The following is an 11800-nucleotide window of genomic DNA, read 5'->3' on the forward strand; positions in this document are numbered from 1 at the left end:
GCACGGTTTTGTTTTCTTGTTTCATCTTAGATGATCCTTTATCTTGTCTGAGCAGGCGTTGTAATGTTCTTAGATGGTGGTTAATTAGAAGTCAGTGCTGGAGTTGATAACTAAAATGTCTGTTAGATCAGAACAAGTAAACTGAAAAAAAAAATCTTAGGTGAAAAGGGCTGATGAGAGAAAAATTTGTCTCTCCCATTACCTGCCACCACCTATCTGCCTAAGCGGTTAACTGCAGCAGGTTCACTGATGCTTCCAGGACTGCCAGGCTTCAGCACAAAGACAACACGGCCAGATACAGTTACAAAAGCTATCTGCGTTTCCTTTGGCACCTTGCACCTATAGCCAAGTTGATCAGTCTGCCATACCCCTAACGAGGCTGCTCGCGAAGCAAGGCGAGGGCAGGGTGCGCGCACCGCGCTCCCGATGCACCCCAGACTCAAGGCGTCATGCAGGCAGGAGGGCAACAAAAGCAGAAGCAGCATTTTTGTGTCTGAAGTTCTAGCCCTTTCAACAGTTTGGGGTTTGCCTATTCACTTTATCAGAGTTACAAAGAGAAGTACTCGAGAAATTTTTTGTCTTCATTTTTTTAGTGAGAAAATATGGTCAGTGAACATTTCCTGTAAGTGATATTTTACATTTGACAACACTGGGTGGGGGGTATTCCCATCAAAAAAAACAAAACACCATATTTTGCTTTGGGTCAAAATTACTCCAATAAAAACACTTCATTTCTGTTTTGAAGCTGAGGCTTGACATCTATATACAACTTTATACAGCCAAGTTCTACCACAGTGTATATTCTGGTGTGGGTCTCAGTTTCTCTTGTTAAAATCTTTTCATTACCTAGAAATAAATATTTCTGGAGCAAAGACTTGAAAGTCTGGCCCAGTGAATGTAAAGAAATTATTCAGAGAGTAACAAGTCCAACAGACAAGAAAGAGATTGAATCTGTAGCCGAGAGGTTTGAGCTGAGAAGGAATTGAAAAGAAGAATACTGAGCCCTTGCAGATCAGTTCAACAGTTTTCTGCGCAGACTGTTGCTGAACTTTGACAGCGTAGTTAACATTGCCCAGAGAAGAGAGACACCCTCAAGTCACTTATAAATTAAAGACTTGACCCTTCCACCATATGTTCTCGTATACTGTATACACCAGTTGCCTTAAGTCCTCAAGTGCTACAGCGGCATGCTTTGCCGTTCTGAAAGATGCTATGCAGTCCTGCTTCCCGCTTTAATTATTTCAATTAATTTAGGGTAGCATCAGCAACATTCAAGACACGTTTAAATAGACTTCTCATTGTGAACAGGACTAAGTGTTTAATGGGAACACCATCAGCACAGCAAACAAATACCCTGACCTTGAAAATTTTCAAAGCCAATGGATACGAGACTGAATACAAATATTTATTTAGATGAAAATTTACTGCACTTGGCTTTATCATTCCGAGTTACTCACATTTCAATTTTCCTAAATATGCTCAGAAACCATGGTTTGTGACAGAAAGGAGAAGAGTGGATATTGTTGCCATGGAAACAAAAAACATTTTTCTTCTGCTCCAAAAATATTGTCTATTAGAGATCAGTGAGGGAAAAAAATAACATGTGTATATAATTAATTTTACTCTCTGTCATGTTTTTCAGATTTCAAAAGATTGTTTCTGTTAGGGCTTTCAGAAACAGAGATACTTAACCACAGCAGGAATCTTTACAGGCAATGGGGTGCACCTTTGCTAATGTAGTGAAGCGAAGGTGCATTTCTCTTCGCTGTCCCCGTGCTTCAGTGGGAATTTTATTTCCTCACTTGCTGTTGTATTGGATAGGACATTCAGACAGGAGCTAGATCTGCATTTTGTATTTGGGACTTAGAGCTATTGCCTCGATGTATTGCTGTTAACCAGCCAAATAAAAATGAGAGAGATTTTTTATGAGCAGACAGTTTGTTAAAATGCAGGTGATCGTTGTTTACTCCCTAAAAGCTTTGCCAATTTATTCTTTCTCAGACTGAGCCCCTTCCTTTGTTCTATATACAGATGACCCTGGACTTTAATCCCACTGGTAAAGCTCTAATTTTCTTCATAACTGCTGAGTTCTGGCATTCAACAAAATTTCTGTTTTGCCATTGGTCTGGACAGAACTACAATCCTCCTTATATACCTCTACATGCAAAAAGCACTTAAGCACCTTCTCCATTTGGATCAGCTTTGGTCAGCTTGATTTTTGTGCAAGAGAAGAATTAAAATGAATCCTTTTTTTTTTTTAATTAAAAAATATGCATATTCTTATGAAACTTTCTACTTTGACTTCACACCCATGTAGGTGATGTACTTCATTGCTGACGGGGAAGCACATGGAAATATTCAAGTATCTTCCACTGTTTCAGTTCCCTCTGTTTTGGAAGTAGTAGATACTTTGTGCTCCTCTTGTCTTTCAAGAATGTATCATAGGTAATTATGTGATTTCTTATTAGCTTTCTGTTGATTTGAGCTTATTCAGTGCAGTCATTTGTTATTCTGTAACACATGCTCCATCATCTCTGATTTTTTCCTAACTAATTGAATAGTCTGATCATCCACTTCCAACTAGTTTTTAAGTACCCTCAATTATTTTTTGTTTGGGGATTGATTTAGACTTGAAACACGTCTCAACTAATTGCAAGACATAATACCACAAAACTGTATGAATTAACAAATATTAATGCATACTTAACATCTATCCCAGATACCAATATTTACACACACACGCAGGGTGCTGCTACAGGCTGAAATTAGAAGACAGCAACAATGCAGTTTATCCAAAGTCTGTATTTCTCTAGTAAATTCAAATCAGCGTGAGGAGTATCTCTCTTTCAGACTAGCTGTTCAGCATCTTCTATGATAACGGGAGTTTCTAGATGACCCTTATGCTAGCAGAGTTTGTGCTTCTAGCTGGTATTATTCAGTTAACATTCAGTGTGAGATATTTCTCCAAATGCTTTGACTACTGTATCCATCTAAAAAAAAAAAAAAAAAGACCATATACTTTTAATTTCTCCTGTTTGTCATCCAAATGATGTGTCATAAATTTGCCAACTCATGTTCTGGGCACACCGTAAATTTTCACAGGAAAAAAGTTGTTTAGAAACACTTTAGAGCTGTTAGAGCATTAAGTGGTGCTATTTTTAAGTATCTTCCATCCATGAAGTTTAGCTACCTCATAGTAACAAAAATCCAGCTGTACAGGCATTAGAAAACAACAACAACAACAACAACAAAAAGCCGGTGTTGGAAAGGGGGAAGAAAGAAATCCATGTCTGACCTTTGGTGGTTTTAAGACCTGCTCAGAATATTGTACCTTCATCAATGATTAAAAGTCGCTCCCTCTTAAAACGTATCAAGCTCTCATTTTTATGTGGCTGGATATTACCACACCAGAAATTCCACTTCTCACTGAGAAAAGGGGTGATAGTAAGAATGGGAAAACCATTCAAACAAGTACAACCAATGCAAATGCAAACCTTTCACCAACTCCTTGAAAATGATTGACAATCTGAAGAAGTGTAAATACTTGGAGCCTACATTTCCCAAAATAACGAGTGATGACAGAGGCTCAGCTGGCACTGACACATCAGGTACCCATCGTTCTGGGAGGATAGGTGCTCTCTGCAAACTGGGTGCTTTTAAAAAAGATTGAAAAGAAAGCACTCAAACACCAAGGCACCCAAAAAGATTAATTTGTTTTGCAAATACATGCTTTGCCTCTTTCTCAAGTCTCTCATTCTTTCCTCTTTGGGATACTGTGGGACTAGAATAATGGGTATCTATACACATAGTAATTGTACACATCCATATCAGTCAGCAGGCTAATTTTTAGATGCCCTTTCAATGACATCCTTTCTTTTTTTGTTGTTTTTGGTTGAGAATATTGAGGAGGTGTTTATAACATACATTTACACATAGCAGAGACATTGTGAATGGAAAATACAACTTTGATTCTGCCCTATTCAAATGAGTCCTGGCCACAAACCAAGAGGCTTCATAACTCTGTTTCTGGTCCACATCTTTAAACACCGGATCTCTTTACTTTTTTGGCTCCAGGAAGGCTGAAGGGGGAGCGTAGGAGGTCTGAGAGCTCTGGGTCGCTGGACAGGCATTAACAATGGCCAAGATCATTCTGGATGAGTGAGAGAGGAACTTGCATCATACTTTTTGCAGCTTTTGCCTTGTTCCATACTTTCCAGCGGCACAGAGTGAGTCTTATGCAGACAGTTCATTGAAAAGCCTGTGATAATGTGCCTTTACTGTCATAGCCTCCAAAAATTCAAACTGTAAATTAGACAGAAAGTAGAATGCAACTCAGGTATCAAGAGCCTGTGTTGGAAGGCACATTAAAGCAGCTGGGTCTCACATTGCAGAAAGGGATCTTTGACAACATTTCCATGCTCTAAAAAGGTACATCACCGAGTCATCTGGAGCAGCCTTTGGCCATTTTGAGCCTGCTCACACCAGGGGGGTTGCTGACCACCCGGGACTGGACTGGTGCATCAGCCTGGTGCCTGACCCAGGCGGGGCACTTAGCCCAGGCGGTAAGGACCCCCAGAGGGATTGCTATTACCAGAGCTTAGCTCTGCCTCGCAGAAATTTAAATCTTGGAACATTACTTTGTTTTCATAGAAACATTTTGCGTAGGATCTCAGCCTGACCGCCTCCTAGCCATGACCAGCCTGGCTTCAGGGAAGCTGTGAAGACAGGGGAAGCTCCTCGCTGGGCGAGCTGGTGATGCTAACCACGTGCATGCTCTGCTGTGTGCAGTTTAAGCGCTTTCTAATCTTATTGTAGTGAAGAGCAGGGATTTCATGTGGTTTTATTCACAGGGACAATATTGTCAGTCTATGCGAATGCACTGCAGACTGAAAACTACAATAGGCTGTAGAGATTTCTGAACTAACTTTAAACAAGCAGCTTGGGTATCAGAAGCAGCCTGGTGTGGCAGCCCAGAGCTCAGTGCAGGCTAATTTTATCTGTTTAATTGTGTGTAGCTGGCATGGAAAGCAAAGCTAGATTTTATCAGATATATCTAAATGCTTCTTAATAACCTGTGCTTTCATCAGTGTTTTCTCTACGCCTTGTTCTTTGTGAGCAGTACTTAGCAGTTTATAGTCCTTCAGAGAGAGGGCTGACTGCAGCTGTGAAGTAATCATAGAGAGCAGTGGCTCAGATTTCTTCCTTTTTAGATATTCAGGCCCAAATGCCACACGTTCGTGACAGAAGTGACTTATACGCAGGTACTACATGATGGGGAAAATCAGTCTAATTATCATACGTTAAAGAATAAAAGGAAAATTGTCCAACGGCCTCCATCTTATCAAGACTCTAAAGACATGCAAGGCTGACTGGCTTGAGATAGTTATCCTGTCTGTACCTGTACCACAGAGACCGTGCCAGTACTGCTCCGACAGCACAGGCTCTGGAGCATCACCAGGGGTCCCAGACTCTGCACCCCACCAGTGGCTGTGCACCTGGGTGCCTATAGCAGCCTGCCGTGTGCCTGACAGTGGCATCACCTGCTAGAAACACAGTGCCCTGCACCTTTCCAAGGGCTCATTTCAGGCTGTGCACGCAGGTTCCCAGCGGGCACCAGAGAGGAGCCGAGGTCAGAGGGGAACTGCCGGCACACTGGGAAGAAACACTTCAGAGGAAGCAGAAGGCTCATTGTGTTTTCTGCATGAGCACATCTGGTGTCAAAAGAAGGCTTTCTACCTTTCCCTACTACCTGTGCAGCATCAACACTAAGTTAATAGAACTTTGTCCTGCATTTACATTTGCCAGCCTCCATCCTCTGTCTAGAAGCTCCCCTTACACTGAAGATATAGCGGCATATAGCTGCCCAGGAACTAAAGAGCAAGTAAAATATACCAAAGACAGAACGCGGCAGGAAAGAATCTCCTCTGCAGACATCCCTTGCTCAGCATTGTCTGAAAAGAAGCACCAGGTATTTTGCAGGAGATGGAATAAATCTCAAAGAAATCATGGGGCTAATTTCTAAGGTATAGGTGCAAGCACAAGAAAGAAAATGGGAACTGTAATCAAAAAGAGGAAAAGAAAAATCAAAAGAAAATAGAAAATTCTTAACTATATGTGTTAGCCAAAGAAAATCTGTGAGCATGCACTGTGGACAATGGAACATGTGGACATCCATAACAAAAGTACAGTTTTCATAGGACCTGTTGGAGATGAGGCTGTAAAGGCAATAGCTGTGTTATACCCCCAGCAGGCACATCAGGAAACAAATCTGGGAAAACACTGAAACACGCACAAAACAGCATAAAGCCTTCCTAACATCCTTCCTAGTTCCTGTATTTGATCATATTATTACAACTCATCTTTCCTGCTAATACGCAACTTGACCTAGACACAGAAGTCCCACTGACATTAGGGTAGAACATGGCCAGTCATTTGCTACTGCAAATTGCAGACTACTAATGGTTGAAGATACCATGTTATTCCATCTGTAATTACTATATAATTTGCAGTGTTACAAGAAGATTGTAGTGTAGGAGACAGAAATGAGTGTCTCATGGCTATTCTCTAATAACATGGAATTTACTGTGTAGATTCTTGGTCAAATTTTAGCCTATAACTATCCAGCATTTTACATAGTAGCTTGTCTGCACCCAGTAACATAAAGAAGAAACCGATAGCAAGGACTGATATAGGTGTATTTGAAGCACAGGTTCTCGAAAGCTCTTCTCTAATGCTTTCTGGTAAATTTCTAATACTTTTGAAACTATTTGTTACATTTTGCATATTTTAAAAATAATCACATAATGTCTGAAGATTTAGAGGGGATTGACCTAGATGGACCTCAGCCTCTTTCTGTTCTAAAGTTTCGTAAAAGGATAATAGTGCTATTCTGAGAGCCGGAAAATGTATCGGTCTCATAGCCTGTGAAGAAAAATGCCTAAACTAAGTATCTTGTCTACTTTTATTTCCTTGTTTTCTCAATACATCTTATCAGGAAGACTGCTTCAAAACAGGCATTGTAAATTCTGTGGATGCCAGAATAAAATACTCCGGGTCCATAGTTCACTCTCAGAAGATGAAAGAGCCCAGAGAACGGAGAGTCCATGCTGAGTTTTCAATAGGCACCTCAGGAACAAAAGCAGCTCTGTTCTGAGATGTGCCAAACCTGCCCATGCGCTGTGGATTTATGGTTTTGTTTGCACAGTGAAATTTACTGATCGTGAATATCTTGAAGCCCTCAGCTCACCTTAAGGCACTCGACAGACCCGAGTGCCGCTAAGGTGGCAAGCAAAATTGCCAGGGAGGGCACAGGCATCCAGAGGGGATGGAGGAGAGGTGGTGAAATGAAAGAAAACCATTTGGTAGGGAGCAGCTGTGGGATAGCAAATGACAAGGGGCAGGTCTTCATCCCGCACTGAATTTAACAACATCACTTCCACTGGCTTCTTCCCCCAATATGGGTGGGCCCTTGGGCTCAGAAGTGATACTCGAATCTCCCAGAAGACAGGGGACATCTCCATGCATCTCAAACTGCAGATGAAGGAACATGCTGCAGCCACAGCAGCAACCTCTACAATTATGTCTTAATTACTTTACCAGCAGAGAGGAGACTTGAGTATAAACAGTAAGCTGGGATTTGTGGTAGAAATCTAAAGACTTTCATGTGGTTTATAACCACACCTAAAATGTTATTGTCTCTCTATAAATTCTTGCAATGGTTTGTCTTAAAAAAAAGAGGCTTGTCAAAAAAAAAAAAAACCTTACTATAATTTTAGAGTAATGTAAACCAGTATTGATCTGCTACAAAACACTCTCCCAGTAGATCACAATGCATCTTAAAAAGGGGATGAGTATCACTGTTCCCACTTTAGAGAAACAGTCTAGCATTTTCCCCCATAGAGGAAACTTGGAGAGAGGCAGAAATAGACAAATAAACTGCCAAACAGTTGTTTTCCATTTTACTCAAAGATATTAAAGTCAGGTGAAATGAGACAAGGTTTTCCACTCCATTTTCTCCACCTCAAAAAAAAAAGAGATATAGCCCAGCACTAAATTTGTCTTCTGACAGCCTGGTTGTCTGAAGCTAGGCAAATACATTAAGGAAGGATTACCAGACATGTGCTTCGGTCTCATGCTTTCCCTTAATTGCCTGTTTGCAGTTTCTATGTGACCAGCAGACTGGATTCAGATTGTCATGGGTTTTATGCCATACTTCTTTGCCATTTGGGAGCTTAGAGATGAGGCAGCACCTCCCAGAGAGCCCGGTACAGAGCCTCACAGAGCTGTACACAGACTTTTTGCCACATCAGGCCATAAAGGGTAGAAAGAAGTGAACGATACAGCCGTCATCTTCCATTCCAGATCCTTTGCAGGTGAAAGGGGTGACTGAGCGAGCTGTTTCTTTGCTGTTCCCAGCCAGATCCCCCGTTGTAGCAAATACACTGTGGTATCTGTCTGGTATTTGGGGACGTTGCCATGGTCAGAGGAAAGTGCAGGATACCTCAGCTCCCAGATACCTGCAGCTGTACCGAGGTTTCAGGATAACTGTAGCCTTTCCTCATGTGCATCTGTAAATAGTCAAATTTACCTTCCCGAAGTGATGGTGGGAGAGGTATGTTTTAACTGAATCTTTGGTCAAGACTTCTCCCTTCTTCCAGCAGTAGGCATTTCTTGTCTCTAATGTCCTTCCGGCTACTCAGACAAGATACTAAAGGTCAAATGTTCAATTCTGTAGCTGACAGAAAATTATCTAGAAATTTTATGTTATCTTCCTCATTAAAAGAAGGATATAGCTCTGAGGAGTTACCAGAGTCTTCTTAGAAATATGCTGCACCACACTGATGCAGGAAATCTGTATGAAAAGCATGAAACAACTCGATCTGGAAAGTTTTCAGCTGCTTGTAAGTTTAATTTGTTTTTCAAATATGCATATGAGCGTTTTAAAGCATCAATGAATGAGGAAACTCTTTGGATGCATGGGGGTAGGGCGCCAGTGAAGCAGAGAGCAGCGATACAGCCTTCGTTCCAGCAGGGAGGTGATCCATCCCAGCGCCGCACCCGGCACGACATCCATCCCGCCCCAGAGCCGATGCACGCAGTCACAGCCACGTGTACCAGCACGGGAAGACTAGGTCCTGCTCATTTGTATCATGCATGTGCTACCTCGCCCTTGGGCTCCAGCTCCCTTGGCAAAGAAATCCAGATGAGGTTCAGGAGACAGTTCTTTCTGGGGACTCATTTCTATACAGTATGCACACAACTGCACTTCACGCTGCCTCCCAGCTCTGCCTGAGCCTGGTCACAAACTTCCCCCTTCTCCTTATATCACAGCTGAGGGTGCACAACATCTGTCTGGGAAACCACACTACAGAAACACCATTCTGGCATGCTGCAATGCAGCCTTCTCACTACTTACCTACAACTGAAAACAATGACAAAAAAAAACACTAATAATAATTATTATTTATAATTATGATTAATATTTACTACTACTACTACAACATCTTAAAGCCCAAAGGGCTGCATGACCAGAGTCCAAAAGCTAGGCAGCGTTGAGATGACCCATTCATTGTAGAGAATAGTTTTGGCCAATGTGGACGTGAGCCCTTCAGTATTGCATGGCACGAGACTGGTCATGGGGATGGATGCTGTCACCACAACTGCACGTACAATGTGGGTAGGACCATAGTCTGCACTTTGTGTTCCTCTAATCCTTTCCATGAATGAGCACCACCTCAGAGAGATGGACTAGCCTGACACCAGACGTAATCTCAATCAAAAAGTTGTTCAGCTAAACAGGAGGTGGAATGATGCCATATTATTTACTTACCTACATACAGACTTTCTGATGTCATTTCCCATAGGAAACTCAGACATGCAGCCACGTTACAGTTTGGACCCAGTCACAGTTTAGTTTTGGTATGAAAAGAAGTAGCTAGCAACAGACAATTTAGAGGTCACGATCTCCTCAAGACAAATTTATGGCAATGCCATAAAGTGAAGGGCTGGGGGAAGGGAGGGTAAATGCCCCTTCAGGGACAGCCAGACAGCCAGCAGCCTGGTTTTCACACTGTGTAAGCATTACAGTGTAGCTCTCTAGCTACAGTATTTGATGGGGAGAGCTGAAAGGAGTTCTCGAGATAGACCAAATACACAAAAATAAATGCCATGTGTGCAAATAAATGCAAAACTGGCTGAAGGCTCAAAGGGATAACCCGAGGTCAAATTAGCAAAATTTTGAAGGTCATTTAATTTCATTAACTCATATGCAGCAGCTTCAAGTAATTTTTAAGCGTGTTTTGCCTATAAAATGTATGTTTTCATTAAACGCATCATTACTTTTATGGACTCTGCAATCAATCTCCCTTTTCCTCCTTTTTAAACATGAGAAACCAATCAGACATAGACACAAACATTTATATTGATGAGTTTCTTTCTAAGTGTGTGTGATAGCTTAGAGGCAAGAGAATGAGCTATCATTTCATGACATATGATAAAAGAGATGGTTTTAACTACCAGAGGAGAAACACACTTCAGAAAACAAGGCCTGAGACCAAAGATGGGGAAAACATCCATGGATGATGGCAGGATACAAAACTATTTTTCTTATTCATATCTTTCTTTTAGTACATATTGCTCACTCGGTATAGGGCTCAGTACCCACAAATACTTCTCTTTTTCCGTAGTACTTACACAAAATACACAGCCCTGTATACAATGCACAGGCCTGACATTTCAATTCCTCTCTTCTGTTTCTACTCGAAACCATAAAACACACCATCATTTTATCTCCAACCGTGTCATCACCATTTCATCAAACTTCTTCAATCAGTGCCAACAGTGACCTGCTCCAAGGACTTTTTTCAAAGAAATACAATCAAGAAAGTGCTCAGTATCAATATAAGATGCCATTTCCCCCTAACCTAACTCTGTGATACACAGAAATAATTTTTGGTCAACCTTTCAAAAAATGCAATCTATGAGACAGAAGCAGTAGGGAAATTTTCTACAGAATAAAAAAACTCTTTCCTATTCAGACCTGTAGCATACCCTACATTATCAGAGAGGACAGATGGTTGGAATATTCTGGGAAATGGAGAAAAAGGTAGAAATTGTAGGTTCAAGGGAACTCTGAAGAATACAGTGCAGCAACAGCTCAGGGTCTCTGTTGTCCAGCAGAATTTATTAGCAGCAACCCAGTTCCGGCTGATTTCTTCTTCTCATGCTGCCAATCTCTGTAGTTTATCTATATAAAGTGTTCCCAGGGTTGTGAGGTATGGGAACGATTCAGCAGCCTGTGTGCTATCCCGGGGGAGCTCGCTCGGCAGGCGCAGTCACCGGCTCGGCGGCCAGGCTGGGCAAGGGCGGCTGCCAGACCCCGGCACAGCGAGGAGCCCGCTGTCACACCAAGAGCCCATCGGTCACCCGTACCTGTGGCCCCGGCAAAGCCACCCTCGCACGTCGCACGGCCACATTCGTGTAGTATCACACCCAAGTTTAAAATAAAAACCCCTAGGCTACGGCTGGCTGCGCACACAGCTAGCTGGCAGGTTGCCCCATATGTGATACAGTAAAGCCACAAACCAAATAAATCCTGTATGGATAATTGTGTTGACTATTTGTAACAAAAAGTGGTAATCAGCAGCTTGTAATGTAAACATTTAATAAAAACTGCAGCCAATAAAAAAAAAAACCTATGCCAACAACAGTTATGTGAGGATAGTGCATACATGTATGATTTTTGCCAAAGAATAAATGTTAGCTTTACCATTACTGACCTGCATAGAAGCTAAACTGCAGT

The sequence above is a fragment of the Buteo buteo genome, chromosome 15, assembly GCF_964188355.1.
Source record: "Buteo buteo chromosome 15, bButBut1.hap1.1, whole genome shotgun sequence".
NCBI classification, from domain to species: domain Eukaryota; kingdom Metazoa; phylum Chordata; class Aves; order Accipitriformes; family Accipitridae; genus Buteo; species Buteo buteo.